The 25,768-nt window shown below is 37.7% G+C and overlaps 1 protein-coding gene and 1 long non-coding RNA gene across 3 annotated transcripts in view; one reads left to right on the top strand and one right to left on the bottom strand.

Annotated features, from left to right (window-relative positions):
• The window catches only part of LOC134668106 (uncharacterized), a 518,821-nt gene that overhangs the window by 417,647 nt on the left and 75,406 nt on the right, over positions 1 to 25,768 (bottom strand). The window lies entirely within an intron of this gene.
• LOC134668046 (uncharacterized) overlaps positions 1 to 25,768 on the top strand; it is a 101,686-nt gene that overhangs the window by 26,296 nt on the left and 49,622 nt on the right. The window lies entirely within an intron of this gene.

The following is a 25,768-nucleotide window of genomic DNA, read 5'->3' as shown; positions in this document are numbered from 1 at the left end:
ATTGAACTCTGTGGTGTTAACTTGTTTGACTGCAGGACAATTGTAATATGTTTGTATACGTCGGATTTTAATAGGTTTAAGAAGTGTGTACGTGGTCTTGAGTTACTATTACATGCATTATTCCAAGAATATCCTGATTACTCAATAGTAATAATGGGTGATTTCAATGTGGATCTTCTTAGAAATACTTGGCAAAAGCGCCAATTGTTAGACTTAATGGGTCAATATAACCTGTGCCCTATGCACACGATGCCAACTAGGATTACTGAAATGACTGGTACATGTATAGATCATGTTTACTCATGTTTACCTGGGACATACAGCTCATAAGAAGTCACCTTAGCGATCATGACGCTCAAGTATTTAATATGAAAACATTATGTGATGAGAGTACTAAGCCGCCAGTGATCAGGAGAAATATCTCAACGCTTAAAACACATAATTTTATAGAAGATATGTCCAACCGTTCGTTTTCTAATTTATTTCACTCTGACATGCCACCTTTTGAAAAAATGAACTATCTAATCTTAATAATTAAGAATACCTTTGACATTCACTTTCCTTTAAGAAAATACCCACAAAATAAAAGTACAAAAATTAAGTGGGTTGATGATGACATGATGATTAAAATGCAATTTTATGATGACATTAGTGGACTACTGGAACGGTTCCCAACTAATCAGGACTTATCGGATTTTGTTGATAATTATAAGACTATTATTGACAAATTAAAACAAGAGAAACGTTGTTCGTACATTAATAAAAAAATTCAAACGGCTGGTAACGTTAGCAAAATGTTATGGCGAATTATAAACACTGAAACATGTAAAAATCACATTAAACCGGATCCAATGGAAGTTTTGTTGATGGCCAATACCGGATCTAATCGCGGTCAAAAACAACTAGCTGATACAATTAATGATTACTATATAAACTTGAATAAATCAGAGTGTAGGCAAACAGATGTGGGGAAAGCGCTTGACTTTTTGGACGAGGCTACTAAGTTAGTAGTGTCCAAAGTTGACACTTTCCTTTTCACGATTTCAGAGATTAAGCAACTGTTAAAAGCCATAAAATCCAAACATTCGACAGATATTTATGATATGTCGGCCGACCTTATAAAGAAATTACCTGATAATGTCATAGATATTTTTTGTGCACTGCTTAATCAATGTGCTATTATTGGGGAATATCCTAGCTCGTTGAAGATAGTCAAAGTTAGCCCAGTTTACAAGGGGAAGGGATTGAAAGAGGAAATAAAAAACTTTCGTCCCATATCACTAGTACCGGCTCTATCGAAAGTTGCTGAGCTAGGCCTTTGTAATAGGTTGATGGATTACTTTGAAACTAATAAGTTACTTCACGATCGCCAGTATGCGTACCGCCACGGCAGGTCTACGGTAGATGCTGCTCGTGCGGTCTATCAGCGTGTCCTTCAGTATATTGACCAAAAGAAAATGGTTGCAGCAGTTTTTTGTGACTTGTCACGTGCGTTTGATTTAGTTGATCACGGATTATTATTACATAAGTTGCAAAGGTACGGTGTACAAGGTAGTCTTCTAAATTTTATTAAATCGTTTTTGAAGGGCAGGCAACAGGTTGTGTCCGTTGATGGGGGGGCAACTAAATCTGAGATGAGGACCCTTGATGACTGTTCTGTCCCTCAGGGTTCAGCGGTTGGAAATTTCCTTTTCTTGGTGATGATTAACGACCTCATTAGTTTATTTCAAGATGGCGATTTTATAATGTTTGCTGATGATGGATGTGCCATCATTACTGGTGATACCTTCGATGAACTAAAAGAGAACATTTTATATACATTAGTAAAATTGACAAGTTGGTTCCAAGTAAATGGGTTTTTGATTAACTTAAACAAGACATCTATAATGCATTTCTGGCTAAGAGGACTATATCCGACCCCCCTTGGCATAACGGTAAATAATACTACACTGCCACAGGTGCAGAACACGCGGTTTCTTGGTTTTGTATTTGACTGTGGCTTGAAATGGGACAAACATATTGATGCACTTACCAGTAGACTTACTAAAGCGTCGTTTGCACTGTCTCGGCTTGCTCCTGCACTATCATGTAAGAATCTCCGTATGGCATATTATGCGTATGTGAACTCAATATTAGCGTACGGTATTGACCTTTGGGGGCTGGCAGCCGATAGGGATAGAGTATTTTTGCTACAAAAGAGGGCTGTTAGAATGTTGTCTGGGGTGCCGCCATTTACTCCGACTAAAGAATATTTCCGCGAATTAAAAATTCTAACGGTGCCCTCGTTATATATTTTTGAAGTGGCAAAGTACATGTATAAACACAAAAGTGAATATGTGATGCGTTGACCTGAACAAAGGAGAACTGATAGGGACATTAAGTCTGTCTTTGTTAGGCTTGCGAAAACATCCAACTCATTGGGGGTAGTTGGAATTAAAATCTTTAACAGCCTGAGCCGTGAGATTAAAGAGGCGGCTTCTTATGACCTGTTTGTTGAGAAGTTGAAAGCCTATTTAATTGATAAGGCATTTTTTACGGTTAAGGAATTCTACAGTAAATTTAACATTAAATAATTTCGTAAATAATGACATTTGTAATGTATAAGTTTTAATGATTTCTTCTTCTTTCCTTGATCTGGTTATGTGTGTTTATTTTGGTGTTAGTGTTTTGTAATAGTTGAGTGTTTAGTTTTAGTTGTATATTTTGTAGTTCTATTGTGATTTTGTTTGACATGTGTTATTTTGACATTAAAGAAATTGAATTTGAATTTGAATTTGAATCGTAAAAATTTAAAACCTTTTTAATTTTTGAAGTGAAAGCTTTTTTAGAGGCGCTGGGCACTTTTTGAGGTGGGGAAAAAATGATAAACTCGAGACAGCGTAAGGCGATCACGTGACCGTAAGGTTTAGATGGCCACTCATTTAGATGGCATTTAAATCAATAAAGAATAATTTGGCCAAGTCCGAGATAGCTCGAGGCATTTAGTGTTCCGTACGGCTACCATCAGTTTGGCATTGATATAAACGATATCGTGAACGTAATTTACTTCCTATAGGTATATCTCTTTCGCACTAATATGTCAGTACGAGCGAGATGCATAGAAAGTAAATTACGTTCACGCCCACGGTAGCGTTTATGTCAATGCCAAACTGATGGTAGCCGTACCGCTCGCATCGTTACATTTTACAGAGGTTGTTTGCCTGTTTTTAGGATACCGTATTCAACTACACACACAAAACTATAGTACAAAGTGTCTAAGTGCGAAGGCCGAAGGCCGAGCTTTAGCAAAATGTCATCGCTTTAGCACAGAGCAATAGTACAAGTGTCTAAATGTAAAGGCCAAAGGCCGACCACCGCGTAGCCCGGAGGCCCGAAGCGTCCAGGATGTCAGTGCTTTAACACAGAACAATAGTACAAGTGCCTAAATGCGAAAGCCGAAGGCCGAGCTCCGCGTAGGGCCGAAGGCCCGAAGCGTCCAGGATGTTAGTACTTAAACACAGAACAATAGTATAAGTATCTAAATGCGAAGGCCGAAGGCCGAGCTCCGCGTAGGGCCGAAGGCCCGAAGCGTCCAGGCTGTCAGTTCTGTGTTTAACCACTGACATCTTGCAGGCTTCGGGCCTTCGGCCCTACGCGGAGCTCGGCCTCCGGCCTTCGCATTTAGACACTTGTATTAATTACCTGTATTTAGAACTGACCTCCTGGATGCTTCGGGCTTTCGGCCCAATGCGACTTCAGCGTTTGGATCTTGCGACTTAGACACTTGTACTTAAAAATACTTGGAAAAGTTACGGGAGGCGCGCGTCTGTCGGACGCTTCGGATCTTCGAATCGCTCCTTCGGCCTTTGTATTTAGTTAGATTCTTGTACTATTGCTTTGTGTTTGAATACCGAAGTCGAGCATCTCGCGAATGCTTGATGTATTATAATAATTTAGAGTAAGGCCAAGCGCGCACCAAGATTTTTTGTCCTGCGATAATTTTGTCGCAGAAATGCAACGTATGTGTTTATATGTTAGTGCGCGCATATGCGACAAAAAAATCGCAGCGATTTTAAATTTGTGATTTGTCACATTTTTCCGCGATTGTTCGCGACGCGATTGTCGCAAAGTGAATTGCAGCATGCGGAGTTGTATGGCCCCGCGCGCACTATGATAATAAAATCGCAAACCGGCCGGACCTCAGTCGGCATTTCGCTCTCCAAACCCCAACATCTCGGCACCTGCATCTCCAATGGAGTCTCAAAATGAGTCGCTAGATGTTGACCATTTAATTATGGAAATAGACGGGGATCACCTTTGTGTTATAAATGCTCAAAGTCATACAGCAATCGCATATTAAAGACACGTTTCATGACAAGCGACTGGTACGAAATCCATGTTGAGAATGAACAAATCATCGACTTGTTGACAGTGAATTTTCTGCGATATATTACAGCGCGATTCTAAAATCGTGTCGCAAAAATTAATATCGTGGTGCGCGCTTGGCCTATAATACCTTAAATGTATATTGTATACTCCTTCAATTTGAATTTAGAACTCATTGTTATTTTTTATTTGATTTTGTTTCTAGTTCTATGCCATATATATAGACTTTAATATTATTTAGAACTGCTAAAAAACAAGATCGGATTACTTTAAATATTTCGTCAATTTTACCTTTGTTTCTAAAAACTGTGATATTTAACTGTCATATACTATTAATGTCTTCCAAAATTATTTTCTCGTAACAGGACTGAGGGGCTACCGCGAAAACCGAAATTCTCAATTTGCGGGGATCTTTCTCTTTTACTCCAATGAAGGCGTAATTAGAGTGACAGAGAAAAATGCTCGCAATTTGCGAACTTCTATTTTCGCGGTTATAGCCCTGAATCTTGTTGCTCACCGATCCGTTCAAAAATATACATAAGTACTGAATATAATTAATAGATATTATAATTATACAATTAATACAGAAATGTAATGGTACTTAATGAAAAGGAATATTGTGTATATTGTTTCGACGAATCAGATACTCTCAATAAAATCTATACATGAGGCCAAAGCTGTTCATAAATATTAAATGACTTAATTATCTCTATACGCCTTACTAACTCTATGTGTCCTATTGTGGAAAAAAAAAACACAACGACAGTCAAGAACGGAATTCTTAATTTGAATTTTTCAGATTTTTGAGATGCGTAGTCCATTGGTTGGAAAGCCCGTTCGAAATTGAAACTTATTTGCAATATAATAAGGTCGTATTTTGTAGATCTCTCTCATACTTATAGTAGGCTATTGAGATAAAATTAAATATCCCACAAAAATAAGCAAGCAGAATTAAACTTTGTGTCAAAGACATAAGTCATAAATTTCAATGCCAAAGTTTTAACTAAGGATGTTTCTCGCCTAATATGAATTGACCAGTGTAAGCATCAGTTAGCTAGCCCTAAGCAACCAAAGGTCAAGCTGCAGTTGAAAAACTAATAAAGATAAAGTTAAGCTGATAATTTTCCCGCCGTCTCCATGCTTCTTTAAGTTGGGTATTGACTGGTCAGCTGCCTGTTAGCTATAGTTTTCGCGAAAATCGCCAGGACAGAGGTAAAAATTTTTGTATGAAAACTTGCAACTTTAAATGCATTTTTTGACGAAAGTATTGCAGTCTAAAATGAAGTCAAAATCAGTCCATCGACTCAATTTTTTGCAAGCTTTCTAATGGTACCCCACACGATTCTTACAAATGAAAAAAGTTTCAGCCTACCCCTCTCAACCCCCTAAATTTCCCCCTTTAATAAGAAATAAGCAGTTTTGACTTATTTACAATGTGAGTGGTGGTAATTGCTATAACTGTTCCAAATTTTAGGTATCTATGTCAAACGGTCTCTGAGAAAAACGTATTTAACTGATTTGCAAGACCAAAGTGATCCCATAAGTGTTCCGTAAACAAAGTTTTGTACGGAACACTAAAAACTCAATGACATTACATGAAAAAGGTTCTAATCTTGTACGGGTTGAAATACGAGGCTCTCACAATTACATTCTTACTTTATATCACTCAAATATAATTCAATAAAGCTACATCTTGATGAAATCGCTAATAAAAGTAGTACTGGTGAATAAAACTCAAAATATCATAACCAAATATATTTAGATTCGAGGTCTGCAAGGTAACTTTACAATTTCTATTCGAATTTTAAACAATTAACGCAACAAATTTGAATTTCGAATTTTAAACAAGCTCACTGACCAGCAATTTCGGAACTAAAGTTTTTCAATGGAAAGGAGGATGGGTCAATTATACATTAGTGCTGCAGACATTTTAGACTAGTCATTGAGTTTTCACTTCTGTCGGCACTCCGGGAGTGCAACCCGTTGTTTTTTTATTGTCTGAGAGATTCCTTGGACTTACATATTATTTACCATTCAAGACATGCTTACGCCAGAGCTAAAACGAGGTCCTGCAATAAGCGTGCCATTGAATGAAAATTGGCCAATGCACATAAATGTCACGAGTCACGACATTTCACGAACCAAATTGGTCCGAGACGACAATGGACACAGCTTTAGGCCTGCCACCTAGTTCACAAAATAATATAATTACTCGACCGTCAGCTTTATCCGCAACATACATTAAACTCTAGGTCCATAAGAAGTATGCACATTTATACTGGTTAGCCTGAGAAAATGCTTCAATAAGTACTTAATATGACAAAATAACGGAGAACGTGCCGAGTATGTACGCTCTATAACTAACTTCCGATGTTGGTTTGTTAAAACTGATTCACGTCAGAGATGATTTCCTGCAAAGAGAACTTACAATCACAATGAAGGAAATTTGATATTATCATCTAACAGGTTCCAATTTCCTTAATAGTGCTCCGTCGAGTGAAGAGCTCGGTTTGTAGAAACCACCTTTACTGTCTAACCTCGTTACACTCGAGATTCAATTCTGAAGTCTTCCACTTCACTCCTGCTTCGATAGGTACACCATACTCATTGATGCATAATACGAATTTAGGTCTAAAGTCCAAATACAGTCTTCTGTTTCGTTCGTGTAACGCTACGTCTTACGTAGGCGAACAACGCGCGAACGCGGCGCGGCGCGGCGCGGCGAAATCAATCCTTTGATGCCCATAGAAGTGTCCTACGTAAGCGATCTCGTTGCGAACGCGGTGCGGCGCGATTTGCACGCGAATGTCAGGCGGCGCGGCGCGGCGCGGCGCGGCGGCGGCCGCTTTCGCCGCGCCGCGCCGCGCCGCGTTCGCGCGTTGTTCGCCTACGTAAGACGTAGCGTAAGAACTCTGCCTATAAATTTGATCTTTCTCGAGAGTGTTTTCCTTTCATTCGCCGCGAAATGGATCCGCGATTTAGAAGCGCAGACGTTCACAAAGCGGGTAGTTTTTTACGGTAGGTATCCAAAAAATCCGGCTTTAAAAGTGCCACGTCCCTAAAAACATGGTATAACTGTATCCTCGTTCTAGATATTCATTTCATTTAGGTCGTTTCTCAAAAAGTTGGCACCGCCAGGTTAACGTTAACGTTTTTCAAAAATTCTGCATTTTCGCATTTTTTTTTATTGGGATCGTTAAAAGGCAACTTTAACTATTAGAAAATGTGGAAGGGAAGCAATTCCTTCAATTAGTTTAGGAGATATAGGCGTTTGAAATTCAGGTTAATGATATCAAGGACAGGTGAAAGATATTTTGTCTCCAGGTTATCGATAGTAGAAGCAGGTTATCGAGAAATAAGTACAAATTCCAATGAAAATATTGACAGGTTATCGAGAGGCGTCATTAACCTGTGTCCGTTGCCGTTAACCTGGTTTCTTGTCATCGTTCACCTGTAATGAGTGTCATCCACCTGTCCACCACATCATTTTCAATGCCTTCTAAAAATAATCGAAAAATGTGTCATCTTCTGTAAAAAGGGACCTTATTGATGTCCACCACGATGATTAAAATTTTGGATTCTGACCCACCTCACCTTCGATTCGATTCCCAATTTAACAACAAGTTTCTGTGAATAAGTAAACATTCAATCTTACTGTCTATTCACCCTGGCAGTACTTAGTGGAACTCAGGTTTGGTGCAACATAGGCACATGCAGTTTTGGTCATCCAACTCGTCTTGGTGAGCACTTGGGAGAGCAGAACTCAAGATAGAGCTGATGCTGTACCATCGCAGTACCCAGTGGAACTCAGGTTTGATGCAACATAGACACACGCTGTTTTGGTCATTCGACACGTCTTCATGAGGACTTGGGAGGGCAGTACCCAAGATAGAGCTGATGCTGAACCCTCGCAGTACCTAGTGGAACTCAGGTTTGGTGCAACATAGACACACGCTGTTTTGGTCATTCGACACGTCTTGATGAGGACTTGGGAGGGCAGTACCCAAGATACAGCTGATGCTGAACCCTCGCAGCACCTAGTGGAACTCAGGTTTGGTGCAACATAGACACACGCTGTTTTGGTCATTCGACACGTTTTGATGAGGACTTGGGAGGGCAGTACCCAAGATCGAGCTGATGCTGAACCCTCGCAGCACCTAGTGGAACTCAGGTTTGGTGCAACATAGACACACGCTGTTTTGGTCATCCAACACGTCTTGATGAGCACTTGGAAGAGCAGTACCCAAGATAGAGCTGATGCTGAACCCTCGCAGCACCTAGTGGAACTCAGGTTTGGTGCAACATAGACACATGCTGTTTTGGTCATCCAACACGTCTTGATGAGCACTTGGAAGAGCAGTACCCAAGATAGAGCTGATGCTGAACCCTCGCAGCACCTAGTGGAACTCAGGTTTGGTGCAACATAGACACACACTGTTTTGGTCATCCAACACGTCTTGATGAGCACTTGAGAGAGCAGTACCCCAGATAGAGCTGATGCTGAACCCTCGCAGTACCTAGTGGAACTCAGTTTTGGTGCAACATAGACACACGCTGTTCTGGTCATTCGACACGTCTTGATGAGGACTTGGGAGGGCAGTACCCAAGATACAGCTGATGCTGAACCCTCGCAGTACCTAGTGGAACTCAGGTTTGGTGCAACATAGACACACGCTGTTTTGGTCATCCAACACGTCTTGATGAACACTTGGAAAAGTGGTTACTAAGATAGAGCTGATGCTGAACCCTCGCAGTACCTAGTGGAACTCAGATTTGGTGCAACATAGACACACGCTGTTTTGGTCATTCGACACGTCTTGATGAGCACTTGGGAAAGCAGTACCCAAGATAGAGCTGATGCTGAACCCTCGCAGTACCTACTGGAACTCAGGTTTGATGCAACATAGACACATGCTGTTTTGGTCATTCGACACGTCTTGATGAGCACTTGGGAGCGCAGTACCCAAGATAGAGCTGATGTTGAACCCTCGCAGTACCTAGTGGAACTCAGGTTTGGTGCAAGGCCAGGTCAGGTTAGGTCCGGGTTCAGGTTCAGATAAGAGCCGGGATCTAGGTCCAGGTCCGACTCCGGGTTTGAGTCTAGGTCCGGGTCCGAGTCACAGTCCGGGTCCGAGTCCGGGCCCGAGTCTGGGTCCGGGTCCCAGCCCCAGTCCCAATCCAAGTCAAAATCTAAATCGCCAAACGTGTACTATGCATCGTTGAAGAGTTCTGTTCTAATCATCATCAGCAGTTCCACTTCATCAAATGCGACAGTTTTTAATGAAAATGCTTGATTTTCTGATGTAAATCCAAAAGTCACTATACGCATGCCTTTAAGGTTTGACGAGTTCCCTCGATTCCTCATGGATCCCATCATCAGAACTCGAGATTGACAAAAATGCAGCTTATAAACTTATCTTGCTTAACAAACATAACGAAGAGGACAAATCGCCAAACGTGAACTATGCATCGTTGAAGAGTTCCGTTCTGATCTTCATCAGCAGTTCCACTTCATCCAATGTCACTTTTGTGAATGTATATGCTTGATTTGTAAATAAAAACACAAAAATCACTATATGTATGCCTTTAAGATTTGAGGAGTTCCCTCGATTCTTCATAGATCCCATCATCAGAACTGGGTTTTGACAAGAACGGGACTAATCTGCATATACTTATACTTTTTACAAAACATTTTAATATATGTCTAAAACTAAAAACCCTCATAAGGTACCTTTTCCCGTGGGACGTCACAAATCTAGTTTGAGTATATGTAACGTGGATTTTAAATAATTATCGATCACCTGTCATATGGCAGGTGAAGGACGCTTCGTTCACCTGCCATTGCATCATTCACCTGACTTTTTTGGACAGGTTAACGAGACTTAAGACAAAAGTACAAAAATTTCAATAATATGCAGTTTTAACAGACAGGATAGTTTTTATTCCTAAATTAACACACAAAAGCGATATAACCGCTATATAATTATATAGTTACGAGTATTAGTTGCGGTATCAGTGACATTAACCTGCCGCAAAATCTCATCCACCTGGCAGTTTTAGCCAGGTGGACGATATGCAGGTGATGGGGAAAATGGCAGTTATATCGCGAATACACAAAATGTATTAGCTTGATGAACTCCATACTTAGGCATATAAAACTAAACTATTGTTTACGTTACATATCTTGATAGTAATGCGATAGGTTACATAATTAGCAAGATATCGACTCCAGGATAAAGAGTACTTACCCATTACAAACTCCAATTTCCGATACTTTGTCGTTTGTGTTTTATTTGCGAAGCACAATAACCACGTCTTCGTCCTACCAGGTGATAGCTGATGAGTGACGGCTTCAGCTCGTGCGGAGTGAGACGGGAAAGGTGCGGTGGGGGTTATACAATCGTCGTGAATGTGACGCGCCAGGTGACTGTTAAGAATTGCCTTGGACAAACTTTGAAGCCGAATAACTTAAAATATAAGTATAATATTGTTATGCGATAGTAATACTTTAAAACTTAAGGATATATGTTAATAAAATACGGTAATGCCGTTAAATTAAGTTAATATTTTGTGTGGTTTTCATAGCTCGGAACATCAGTACCTCGCGTTGGGACACGGCAGGTTAACGGATAAACGTAGTTACAATATTTTTTTTTGTAATCAATATTTATTAATTTTTTTTCAAAGTATTAGGCCTCTGTGTAAAAAGTCTCTCTAAATATGTATTAATTTTTTATATATAAAAATAGTACATAACGAAAAAAAAGTTCTAACATAAACCTATTTACAGGTGGCGGTGCCAACTTTTTGAGAAACGACCTTTAGTTGCTTATTTAGGAGCAAGATAGATATGCTAAGTATATGATGACAATGTCAAGTTACCTACAGTTTTCAAAGGCAAGCCAAATAGGGAAGTTTAAAATTGTAAAATATTAAAAAGAGGTCTAGACTAGACTTGGTTTTTGTTTATTTAATTTAGTTTTAATGAACAAATTCAAGGTCGATTTGATTTTTTAATGAAAATTGCTTGTATTAATTCAAGATTTGTTGGAATTTTAAAGAAAAAGATCGAAGTACCGCTTGAACTTATCATTAATTCACACTATTTACCTCATTTCCGTCCCTGACACAAGAAACTATCACATTTTATGTTGTATTAGTTTATTTGGTCAGGCTGCAGCTCTGTAGCTCATTATTTAATGTTATGAAAATTAAATCCCACAAGCTATATGAGCTCGTATAAAACAAATAACATTTTATTCTCATTCCGTATTGTGTTATAAAATAAAAACGCAATAAAAGAGCGGGATAATATTTCATACACAACGTGAGGGAAGTACGCAGCTTGCGTGAGCTTGTAGGGAAATGAAAATACGTTGTTTCCTCTTAGCCATCTGAAATGTAAGAAACTCGTGGAAAATTTATTACGTTTAATAAAAAAATCTCGAATACCATTACAGTGAACGTAAAAGTTTTATAAGCAGCAAGGAGGTTATCGAACAAAGGATGCGGGCGACCCGTTAAAGTGAGCCGTTGAATAAATTCTATAAAATTTATCCGGAATCAGAGGTTCGGTGAATATGGGACCCCCGCTAGTTTCGGCCATTAATCAATGCTGATAAATCTTTCGTCATTATACCGATGCAAAAATATCTTTGGATTTATGTTTATTGCCTACCCAAATCGTTGACTTAGGATAAACGGATTCCGCCGAACCCATTATCTTTTCCGACAGAATCGAATGAATCCGCGTGATAGCATCCTCCGAAGCCGTACGTGTGTCAGTTGTCAAATGTATGTAAATGCCTGCATTAAGCCCTCTGTGGTATCTGCGGCCCCGCGATTCTGTTCCATTATATTCCGATCAAGCTTGAAATTGTTTTTCACGTGAGCTCGCACCTACATACAATCGAGGATATATTACGGTAATACAAAGCTTACAAAAAACGAAATGACCTATAGGTAGGTACACATTTTTCACTCAATTAAAAATCACGGAATTCATTTTTATGAATAGTTTAAGTGATTTGTTTTCGTGGACTTAGTAACGTACCTGCATTTAATAAGTAACATAAGTAAGGTGCTTACTTTTTTACTAAATTCCAGGAAAACGAATATCTACTTACATGAAAAAGTCCCTTGTTTCAATGATAATTTGAGTATTTAAAGTTTAAATACTCGAATTATTATGATCGAGTGTTTAAATTTTAAACATTCGATTCATATACATACATAATTATATGGGACTAGCGGAAGGTATGATTCCGGGATACGTATAAAAACTCATAAACCATTTGTAAATTTTATTTAAATCCGTTATTAACCCTTTACCTACGGGTGTCAACCAGAGTTGCCAGTAAGGCAACACCGCTGCAGTACGGGTGTCAACTATAGTTGATCGAAGTAATGGTCGTGTTCAACATTTTTTTTAAACAAAACGAGACCTTGTGGCTTGGTAATAGCGGTCACATTATGCACTGTGATTAGTATAGATACAAAGAAAAAAATATCATAATATTTCGGTAGATGGCTCTGACATAAACATAATTTTAAAATTACCGCTTTTTTGCTGGCAACTGGAGTTGACACCCGTACTGCAGATGTGCTAATAATTGAATTCAATATGGCGGACAATAGTGTTGTTTTCACATTTCATTGACTTGTTGTCGATATGAGAGTACGGCGGGGGAGTGTTTGGAGTGTTATTTTTAGTGTTTTTTACCGTTTTTGGTTCAAATATTGGAATTTAACATTTTATGAAATCATTATTAGGTACTATTGTACCTAATAATAATTTCACCACAATCATAACTTGTTAAATTTCAGTTTTACATTTACTAGGTTATCGATATATCGACAAATGTGTCGATAGATGCACATCACTATTTTCCATTAGTGGCAAATTGTTTTAGTGCAACGTTTTTTGTGATTGATATTTATGCATAATTTTCATAATTATCATTATTTAAGTGTTTATTTGTGTTAAGTATATTATAAACTAATGTTCTTAAACGTAAACTTGTGAAATCCGCGAGTAGTAACTTAAAAATCTTCAATTTCTTAGTGACTGGTATATTGCTTGATAGCAGAAAAAATTGTGAATGTTATTACTCCAAGTGGTTATTTATTGATTAAACACATTATACTTATTGTGTGTGTGAAGTTTCAAGTGTGTAGCTGTAATACTTCATAAGTTACAAGTAAGTAAATTTATGCCTAACCGCTGACTCTCGCCAAAACATGCCCGTATTGGGCGGTGACGGAGCGATTTAATAGCCCGTAGGTAAAGGGTTTATAATACAGTTACCTACGATAAGTAAATTTACTTAGGTACTCTTAATCTTTCTGGTTTGACCCATTGGTTGACTGGTAGAAAATGCCTTAAGGCATTAAGGCCGCCATTTGTACCTTCATGTATTTTGCAATAAAGATTAAAATGAATAAATAAATTTATAAGTCCTGTATTTATACATATAACAAGGCAAATATACGTAGGTATTTGTCATTAAATGGATCACAATTTTTTGCAGGTCAGGATTGTCAGGATTGTCACCATCTTAAAATGTACATGCCAATAACGAGTCATCTAAAACACATCTATCATATTAACTTCGTCTAAATTTATATTAAAACTAGCTTCTGCTCGCAATTTGGTCTGCGTGGAAAGATGATTATTATTAATAAAACAATCCTATGTCCTACCCCGGGCCTCAAACTATCTCCATAATACCAAATTTCATTTCAATCCGTTCAGAGGTTAACCGTTGCAGACATAAACAAACATAAAGAGTTACTTACGCATTTATAATATAAGTAGGAACTGCAAATATTTCTCCAATTTTTGCGCTTCCCGGTGTGTTATTTACTACAACGTCACGTCAGGCTATTTTAGAGAGTGAGTGCAATACCATCGCCATATTTCAAATAAAAAGGCTTTTGTATTCAGCTAGTTCGCTGAAAACTTCGTGTCTCGTTATTTGAAAACGGCTGCCAATAACTCCGATCCGAACAGCATTCATGTGCGGAATACATACATCCGTCCAGAAATCATTATATTTCCGACTCAGCGCCCCAATAGATTAAAACTAGTTCCGAATAGGCGGTACATAACGCCGCTGGACGCTCCCGCTGCTGCGCATGAAGAATGTTTGCAAACTAGCTTTCGACCTTACCCAACTACCTGGAAAATACCGGAAAATGGAAGAGAGAATTTAAATGAACTTGGAAAAATATGAACGAACGAAGTTTTGATGAAAGTACTTGTTTATATTTTCCAACAAGTTTTCATTTTCCGAGAAAGATTAATAACGACTATCCATTATGGCGGCAAACATAAGGTTTGAAGGTGTGTCACCTGTACTGTAACACCATATTTAAAGAAGCTCAACAGGTTTAAAAATGCAGGTTTATAATTAACGAGGGAATATTAATGTTTAATTTAGTCCGTCCTGTTTATTATGCAAACGTATCCATTACTTTATTAACTCAAATTCGTTCTGACGTTTCACAAGCAAAATAGCAGAACTTTGTTAAAGTTCCCTTGATTTTAATGGTAAAAGTTTGCCAAACCTTTGTTCCAGCTGAGCATTGAGCAAAAATATTTTAGGGTTTGGATTGACTATGACTGTGTACTTTAACTTCGTTAGAGTTGGTACGGAGAAAACTGGCTTATTTTTACAGATAAATTATACCTGTTAGCCGAAGCGGCAGATAGAGGGAACCTGATTGGCAGGATCAACTGCATTTTCGTAATACTGGATTGGTCAGAATATGTCAAATCCTCAATTTTTTTTTTACTCTTATCGAAACTGCTGTAATTTTTGTATAAGCAGGAGATAGTGGGTCACAGTGGGTCACGAGTGACTGAGAATCTTTTGCAATAACTTTACTAATATGTATTACTCACGACGTTACTGTTATGATCAAAATTTTACATATATATATATATATATATATATATTTATATTTATTCAAAGGTGTATGTGAAGACCCCAATCCGCATTGGGCTAGCGTGGGGACTATAGCCCAAGCCCTCTCGCGCATGAGAGGAGGTCTGTGCTCAGCAATGGGACGTATATAGGCTGAAATGATGATGATGATATTTTAATGCTCTTATCGTTTCGTCGTCGTCGTTAAACAAAAAATATAAAAATAGAAGTTAGCCAAAAAAAGTCTGCAACGATTTTGATAGCACACGCAGTGCAAGTGTTAGCGTCATAATTTCATAGAAGTTTGACGTTTAAAATAACACTTTCACTGCGCGTGCTATCAAATTCTGCCGACTTTTCTTGGTCTAACTCTATATATTTTATAAATAATCTACATTTACTTTAATGTTTGCAAGGAATCATAACTTTTATCTGATACAAAACTCCATTTCAGTCCACTAATAAACTTTCTGTTCGTCTAAGCGGAATCAAGATCTTATTCGCGAGAAACCATTTATCTCACAAAAAAGGTCGAAAACAAACACCAGTAACCGCATAAGAGATTTTCCCGTCAAATCGGATTTAACCCCATAAAGCTGTTGGTGAGGATCATTTATCTCGCGCGATCTTCTAGTTCAGGAAGGTACAACGACGTAATTTCCGCAGGCGGCTCCTAACGACCAGCTTCTACTGAATAGCGTTTCGATAATGTTCCATATCAGGCACTAATGTTCTGTCTTCGTTTGGTCGCTAGCGGTACTATAAAAATCCTAACACAATTATAGATAGGTACCTAGGTACTATTTATTAGTTGTCCAAGTACCTGTAACTTTATGGTCACTTAACCAATGTAATGGTAACTTGGTGGTCATTTTCTTTTTCCTAATATAGGTAATAAGTTTATCTAATAATCACCCATTAAGCTAATCATGTGAAAGTATCCAATGCCCTCTCCACTATGCTTGTCGTTCAAATAGTAAATTGTTGAGTGGTGAAGCAAACACAAAAACAAAGGTGTTAAACTATAAAAATCGTATCTAAAATCCTTTTAAATATTTATCATGTAAAATCAGCGTACCTTCATGAAATGTCTATTGTACTCGTAATAAAGAAGAAAAACAAACCCATTATGTGTGTTAAATCATTATTTACTATAGAAAGACTAGACTTTAAGGGTGACTCACCTTCCGGAGCTTCCGGCGCTTACTTTTCTATGTCACGACAGGCGATCACGTGATGCTCTCCATAGAAAACGATGCATCCGGTGCCCGAACACGGCCCGGTCTAACGTGAGTCATCCTTAAGTTTATAAGATTTTTTTTCTCACTGAAAGTTTTTCTAGAGCCACATTACCCTAACCTTACTAATTGTTTAAATATGTTTATTATCTAGTTACGCAGTTATTCAATTCCGAATCCACACAGTCAAAATAAGGCTTCTATAACAATAATGTTAATTGCTTTAAACAAATTATGCTTAGCATATGCCGAGGTTAGCTGCCAAAAACTTCTCCAAGTCCTAACTATCGACACTTACAGTTGTGCTGCAGTCCGGGTATTATACCCAACGGTGCAACTTCTGGCAGATTATTATAAGAACAGTTTTCGCCAAGTTGCATCGCAAGCATTTATGACATTCATGCATTAAATTGAAACTTTACAACGTGTGTCAGTATAACGAGCTCAGTTTTCAACGAGTTTAGTTTCCTAATTCGAGTTTGAATATCGTTAACAGGTATTTGTCATGTATTCCATAATTAAAGCAGAAGTTGCACGGCATTGTATTGAGTGGAGATTTTGGTTAATACCTTGTTATTAATTGTTGTCAATCGTTTAATAAAATTATAGTCTTTAATCTTATACCTTTAAACGAGCAATTCTTGTATATTTATTTATATGTATATTTCGGGGATCTCGGAAACGGCTCTAACGATTTCGATGAAATTTGCTATATGGAGGTTTTCGGGGGCCAAAAATCGATCTGGCTAGGTCTTATATACTGGGAAATCGCGCATTATTGAGTTTATATATGTTTTCCTAGCAAAGCTCGGTCTCCCGGATATTTTTATTTAATTATTAAATACCTTATTGAGTGGCTCTTCGCTAAGTAACGGCCTATATAGCCTAGTCGGTAGTGACCCTGCCTACGAAGCTGGAGGTCTCGGGTTCGAATCTCGGTATAAATGTATTGTGTGTTGATCACGAATATTTTTTCCTGAGTCGATAGATAAAGGTCGAAAAAATCGAGGTCGATTTGTGTAAGAGTGTCAAATATATATTTATTTAAAAAAATGGGCAGTAATAAACTAATATTTATGTTGCACGTAAGAAGGTATTATATAAATTAAACTTGGGTATAATATTATACTTCGACTGTAACAGTTTTCTCAATTATTTTGACTTGCCGCCAATTAGCGGGAGGCCCGACTTTAATTACGCGAAAGCTAGCGAAATTTATTAAAGGGGCACCTAATATAAAGCACAATGTTATATTATAACAATAAATTACGTGCTTCTGAAACGTTTATACCTGCTATATAAATTTAAAGAGCCTTAATGTCTTCAATCTTCATTATATATCTCAGGAAATGGCAATAAAATGAGCCATAAAAGGGTCTCCCCAGATATATCGACGCGCATTCGGAAAAAGTCGAGTCGATAGGAAAAACACGTTTCAGGAGGCGCCGGCCTAATATAGCTTGGGTAGCTTTTCCTATCGGCTTTTGCCGAATGCGCGTCGATATATCTGGGGAGACCCTTGTATGTCTATAGGCCGCAACCGATAACTTTGACGTGGCCCTCGGTAGCAATAATGTGAGAGGGGCGAATAGATTAGATAGGAGGATAGGTTTCTTAGAAAAAAATCCTATCTACTTTTGAAATCAAAGGGAAGGGCGACATAAGAAAAGTTACCTCACGCTCCTAATTCAATTGTAGTGTCTTTTTGATAACATTTTATTTAGAATAATTTTATACTTAGTATGTATGTATTGTACTTATTTATTAAAATGTTATTCACTTTATTTTACTCGGCGAATTAACCATTCCCTTCTAAGGTACAACACATACGAGTTGATTTTTTTCAGTAATTCAAAGCCTGAATTTCTATGGTCACTTAAATCAGACTCAGTTTATAAAATATTTTACCCGCCTCGGATATTACCTATTTAACAACTCACTTACCTACAAGTTACTGTGCCTCTATACAAGATCCAATGTCTAGAGTAAGTTTAGTTAAATATGACTTCAGAACTAACAATTTCAGACTTGAATATGATCATAAAACCTCTATGTCTACTTTTCCTTTGTCTACTGCATATTCAAATGTCCAATTGTTACCTAGAGCTAGTTACGTACATAGGTTATGTTATCTATCGAAGTGTAAAGGCATCGTCTCCAGGCAGATTAATTTCAGCCCAAGAGAATATATTCGCAATGTTACCAGCTCTCTGGTGCATGTATGCCATCCATGTTATTGAATTAGTTGCAAGCTCGAGAATTTAATTGGATAGAACCTTTATTTCATTTGCAGCACATTGTTACATATGTGCTCCTAATCTCATTCTTAATTTATCTATGGGCCAATAGTTGCCGGAAAATAAATGTTTTCATTTCATTTCATTAGGACATGACATGACAAATTCAGCGCTACTTGATACTAAACCTACGCAGGTAATAATTTAATAAAGGGGTCCACTGATTAACATTCCTGATGGTATCTGCCAGTTTTCCGGAACTGTCAACTTTTTGTTCTAACTGACAGGCCAATTCCGTCCGACGGACTGTTAATCAGTGGGCCCCTTAAGCGTTTATAGAGGTCGTATTTTCTGTACCTGAGTAAACTTGACTTACCTACATGCGAGATACGTAGACATTCTAATGGTTCTATAAACTTAGCATAATACTTATCATAACAATAAAAACCCTTCAATAATGTAGGTTTTCCGATAGCCAGAAAGGTTTGGTATTCGACACTCTTTTCAATTTCAAAGGGATCTCCGGTAACATAAGAATGAGTTCGCCTACATTCAAGGCAGGTAACAAAGTAGGCTCGAATAATATATATTTTGCCACGGAATCAATAAGACTTGCCTCACCTATGCCCTATATAGCAGTTCTCGCAAAGAAGGTGCCCTCAAAGGTTCCCCTCCATTTATTTTTATTGCCCCTATTAGAGGTATAAGTAGCCACGTGCAGGAACGCGGGGTTTTCCCACGGGTGGTGTTGCTAGCGTGTCAGGTATGTTTGACCCCATTTAGTTCCCATACACATTCATACTTTGCGGATTAGGATTGATAAAATTGCGATTTTAATTTTAAAAACCGTTTGACACTGGGCCAGGCCACATGATTCGCTTACAGCAACCGGATTACTATTTTTACTAGTATTCAGGGGTAGTTTTTATTTGTTCACAAGTGATAAACTGCTCCCAGGTAGGTAAACGATACCTATATCTATATATAAGTGGGTATTAATCATTAAACTTGATTGATGTAGTTAAGTGAAGTTGAAAATTGTTTCATAAATGCAACTAACTACTGAATAATACTAAGAACCGAAGAAGGTTCTCCAGGAAAGGTAAATTTTATACAAGATGCTGCAACCCACATAAAAAAAAACATATGCCGTTGCCGAGCCTCACCCAATATTTTAGCTTATTCACTTGGCGTGCCGCAGAAACAAAATAACAGGGATGACTCTCGCGTCTGTGTAATAATGTACCCACATTACGTGCTTGAGTGGCAAAAGCTGCACGTGCTGCCTACACAGTACCGCATTCTTCCCAACTTGTGCGTTTTACAGCGAGTACTCCAAAACATTTAGCACGGTATGCAAGTAGAATTTAGGTTGGCAATGGAGTGAAAAAGATGTGAATTTGAAATAATATAAACCTTGTGCTAAATGTATATATAGGGAGACTAATATAGTTATTGCCCCCTCCATAGAAATTGGCCAATCTTAACAAATAGCCAATTACTATGGAGTGGCCAATGACTATATCAGTCAGCCTTTGTGACCGTAAAAACCCGCGTCATTCAGCTTGCGCGGCTAACATTTTAAAAAAACATACCTATTTCAAAAAAATGTTGTCCTAATAGTACTCGTTTGTTATTTTAAAGTATCGTGATAAGTACTTTATTGATAAAAACAAAGAAAGAAATAAACAAACATAATTTGATTTGGTCCTAGTTGTATTATTCTAGACTTATTTATGTATTTGAAACTCCCGGAAAACCTCATTCGTCTGTGGGCGGTGCAATCAACTAGGCTCCATTGTTGAATGCAAACGAGTCAATACGCCTGCCGCGAATGTCGAATACAAGCAAAAACAACTGAATGTTGCAATATGTTCAATATCCTCTGTTTAATAGTGGAATAATTTATAATTTAACGTGGAAAAGTAAATGTAAGATATCTACCTTACTTTAATAACTATTAAAGTTAATGTCAAATGTCATACTCATACTTAGGTACGTTCACACAAAAGGAAAATTTTGGACGCGACCCAAACAGAAGTTTAACACATTCACTGAGATGAAAACATGCTAGGTGTAATCATTATATATTAGAAATGGGGGCTTGGCACTAAAAGTGTTAAATACAAATAAAAATATCGACATAATTTATTTATTGTTAGACAGAAATGTATAAATTTGTTAGGTACTTATTTTGCATATTGCAACTTATTTATTCCAATTTCATGTCATGCCTCTTGAATAGGTACCTAATGTACCTATTGTATTTGTGAGCTCCCAATCCAATCTATTAGAAACCTTTAGGCTGTCACATGTTGAGGACGCGTTGTCAACGAGGACCGTCAGGTAAACAGCCGGTGCATCCTAAATGGATTAAGCCATCAACTGCGCTTGCAAACGGCCGCCAAGCTTAAATAAAACGGTGGCCATTAGTGCGGCATTTGCGGGGCTCATCAAATATTCTAGTGATTTAATGTAAGCTTTTATTGCATTAGTAAACACAGCATTTTAAATGCCTCATTAGACTTTACTGACGTGTAACAGGCATTTCTATTGACCTACGCAAAGGTAACATTCATTTCACTGCCATTAGCGTAGATATGCTGATAATTAGGATTACGCAGCCGACCTCGAAAGCTCAAATAGAAGTTCAGATGAGAGCGAGATAAATATCTAGAACAATTTATGCAGGTACTTCTAGAAATAAATTTTGAGACTGAACGAAAGCTACTTTGAAATAAATTTGTCAGCCTACGCTGTATAACATTCCAACTGTACCTATTTATTACATTTATTTCCCTTGGGCTATTTAGGATGTGAGCTTGAATAGATTCGACAGCCTTGTTATTGTTTTCTATTATCCAACTCCCTCGGCCTCAGGACGATCACTTCAGTATTGTCTAACAACACGTAATTTACATCTGCTATCGCCTTAATGAAGACTAATATCCATCAGGCAGTCAGCTAAAACTTTCAACCATGATTTCACACCTTTAAGGGTTCAATTATAAAATAAATCTTACCGCACTTCTACAACCCATAAGAATATCTAACTAAGCTAAATCTAAGAATATCCGACTGCAGTCGGTATAATTTATATCTCGGTCGGTATCGGTCGGTATTCGCGGTGCACCGCGAATTAAGGCAAGTGACCATGTAAGTACGAAGTTACTTGATTAGTCAGTCACTCCTAATGGATATCCCTGCACTCTGGGAAGCTCTCACTGCGATTGTAGGGGTGGTCGGGAGACAGCGTACGCAGTCATCAGGCTAAGTGAGCATGATTTAACAAGAAACATCACATAGCTTGCCATTCCGTTCATGAAAGCTGCCAAATATTATATAGCTACTTTTTGTTGTTAATTAACAACAATGAAGTTCGGTTAATTTTATAGTGACCCTGTTTACAAAGCTATTATTTCGTTTTTAGTTGAAATCTGTGCACGTAAGGAAATATATTTCAGAGACGAGCACGATTTTTTATAAGTCCATCTGCGGAACACAGTTTTCCTATCGAAGTTTGTTCTACATAATCGTCAATTAAGTTTAGTACTACGCTGATTGAATTAAAATTGCTCTTTTGTATACATACATTAATTTAGAAATTTCCACATAAAGTTACCCAATTTTAACGGTGGAAGGACCTGGCTGGTGGTAATGGAAGCATACATTTAATTCCTTTAATTTCATCTGCGTTAGGATTATGTAATTAAATGTACAAAATATGTTTTATCTCGGTAGGTGTTGCTTATACTTTCCCATTGTACGGTCTGCAATAATAGGTAAGTCGCGGATGAGATTTACAAAAAGAGATATTTAATCAGGTGTAAAAGTTCAGAATCGTAAACCCGACGGTTGCTCGCACTCGCAGCTCATTTAAGATTAACCTCGATTGTTTATTTGTGCCAACTGCCAACCTACGGCCCCATTAGGTTGCGCATACTTAATGTACCTGGAGAGCTTTCAATGTCTCGAAAATTTCTGTCTACCCGTACTTAATTTTAAGTTGGAAAGGTGTCAAAAAAGCATTTATTTCAGTACTTTCTTACTTTGAATAGTAAACTGCTTAAAATAAAATGTTGTGACATATTCCAGTGAACACATTTTTTTATTAGTTACGTTGTACAGTCAACTGTAAAAATATGGGTGTAGCCAACTTTTTCAAAAATATATCCCATAGTGCTTAATTCGCTGACATAAGAGCTATGGGACACATTTTTTAAATGATTTGTGCACCCATATTTTTACAGTTGACTGTACCTATTTACTTACTTCCGATCTGACATTTAAAACAAAGCCTATAAATTGAGCTAAGTGATAAAAATGCATGGGCACTAACCCGGGAATTGAATACAATTTATTAGCAGTTGCAACAACTCCAAGCAATACCTAACAGAAATAAAACCACACAAACAATCAAGAGTATATATACCTTTACCTATGTTTACATTACCAAGACACCACCCTTCGTTATTATTATTAGTGGTAAAGGTTACCTAGTCGTGACATGGCAGTTGGCTTAACATGCCCGTCTAATGTGGCAGCCAAAATTCAGAATTGGCCTTAGAACCGTCAACAGGAACCCACGTCTAACGTTGTCCTAGGGGAATGCAACCTTCTCGAAACGAACACGATATATTTACCTGCGAGGATATTTAAAGGAAACAAACGCAGAATATACGTAGAATGCTGACGGCAATAACTATAAAGAATCCGAGTAGGTGCTACTTTAGATCCCTTGGCCTTTATTTTAACGGGCAGAATCACTATGAAATCTCACCATTTCTTTGTCTACCCAACTTTAAGGCCTCATCAATCTCAACAGTAAATTACCTTGACAGCCGAATTAGCGTTAGCGCTAAGTACCCTGAATAACATTATTCAGTAGTGGAGTTACAATGAGCGATGAGTATTCATAATCTCCGATAAGTGGATACATGGTAAATCCATCAACTTAATTTATTAAGTAGCCAATAGCTAAGTGATTTTTGGGATTTGTGTTATTTTTACATGAAAGATATTGAAATTGAAATCAAACATAGTTTATTTTGCAAAGGCAGAGCAAAAAATTATGGGTGGTACAAATATACATATACCTATGTGTCTAGGTAACATAAGTGCAGTAAATTCAGCTAAAATATTTAAATAAAGCATAAATATAAAAAGCACATACGTAAAATTTGATTAGCTAGACAGACATTTCGAGCCAGAGGGCTATATTTCCATCAGAATGTTCAATTATTACTGGTACCAATATCAATGCAAATAAATGCCAATTGATTGAACATCAATAACTATTTATAGATTCTCATGTCTGCTGTGCTCATCGCTTGCACGAGCTACTCGTACATAAATTGCTGCCAAATGCTTCTATGAATTTGCGCCGAATGGACGTCTATAAGCTCGTATCCGTACAGCTGCAGAGAAAAGTGACAAGACTACACAGACTCTGTAGAGAAAAGAGAAATGTGAGTTGTATGCAACGGTGCTAAGCGAATAGTATTGCTGACTGTACATAGAATTTACGTAATTGATGGTCATTCATTAGTTACAACCAAACGATTAAATACGTGAAAAAATGTAATAAGAAAAGTAAGCACACAAACAGTCTCGAGTATAAAATATCCACACGGCACACGATTTTCAAAGCATCAGAAATTTTTGGAAGCTTCCATTGATTGCTGCTATATTGATGGGTTTCTAGAAAAATAATAAATCAATTTTGTTAAAAGGCCTATCCAGTGTTGGAAATGATCGATAATGCCAAAGATAAACAGGCTGCGTAGCCAACATGCCAATCGTTTACGCACTGTAGCGAACGAAACGCAACTCTTACTGTCGCACTAGTATGGAAGTGTGATAGATAAAGCACAAAGCGTTTTGCTGTCGTAGCACAAGCGATTCTCACATTGGCTAGACACCCTGATCAAAACACACAAAATGCTCTTTCACTGAAACTGAAAACAAGTTCAAATTGAAGGGCCATTAGAGCACATGTCGTGACAAACATGCCGTGACTTTAGTGGGGCACAATGAGAATAAATGCTGAATGAGCCGGCAGGTCAAGCGTCTGACCCACATTTGCTTTATTAAGGCGCTTTACCAGCTATTATTTCGCTTAGGCCCGCGACTTGCAATGAATGCTTTTCCTTATTGCATATTCGCTTTCACTTATTAACCTTTTGCGGCTGGGAGCCGGGAACACGCTCAAAAGAAAAGCCGACCAAAGAAGTCTTAAAAAAGAAAACAGTGTGCAAAATCTAATTTTATTAGTAGGTAGGTATTATTTATTAATTGAATTGCCAATTAAATACATCTAACAGTTTTGTTAGAATATTATAGCCTTAAAACGACGTTAAACGTTTAAATCTGCTGTAATCGTACTTCTTGAAATATATACCATGAGGACAAAGTGTATTTGTGGTGATACTAGAATAGGCTAGACGGGGTTAGCCAATAAAGGCATGATACTAGCCGGGGATCCTAGCCCAATGAAAGGAAGGTTTTTCAATCATCGGCGAATAAAAGGGATTCCGGAGCTCAGGAATCTCGTTTGAAATTTTTATATAGCTTCAGGGTGACTTTGTAGGCGATTTTTATTTTTATAATAACGTGCTTGAAGTATTCTACTTAGTTCCTGGGAGAGCTATTACAAAGAAAACTAGTTTTGAGCTTCTAATTTCTCCGAAAATTAATATTTATGTTACGGGTTATGAGTTAATGTTAATGTGTACGTTATTTAATGTAAGTAATTAATTAATGTATAATAAGTATAAACTTATTAATTAGGTTACGCATGTCCTGTGTCTGGAAGTCGACCTGCGACCGTCAAAACTTTGGGACATGACAATATGACGCCTCTCTGTCAAAATTTTATTGAGGTCCCTGAATGTTTGGTTGACACTAACTCGAAAAGTAACCCTCAAGATAAAACCGGCCTCACTTTCGGCTTTCGTAGATAAAACTGGAATTCGTACAGAGTTGCGGATACAGTAAAATA

This window comes from Cydia fagiglandana, chromosome 1 (genome assembly GCF_963556715.1).
Source record: "Cydia fagiglandana chromosome 1, ilCydFagi1.1, whole genome shotgun sequence".
Taxonomy (NCBI): domain Eukaryota; kingdom Metazoa; phylum Arthropoda; class Insecta; order Lepidoptera; family Tortricidae; genus Cydia; species Cydia fagiglandana.
This window is presented reverse-complemented; position numbering and strand designations above follow the sequence as displayed.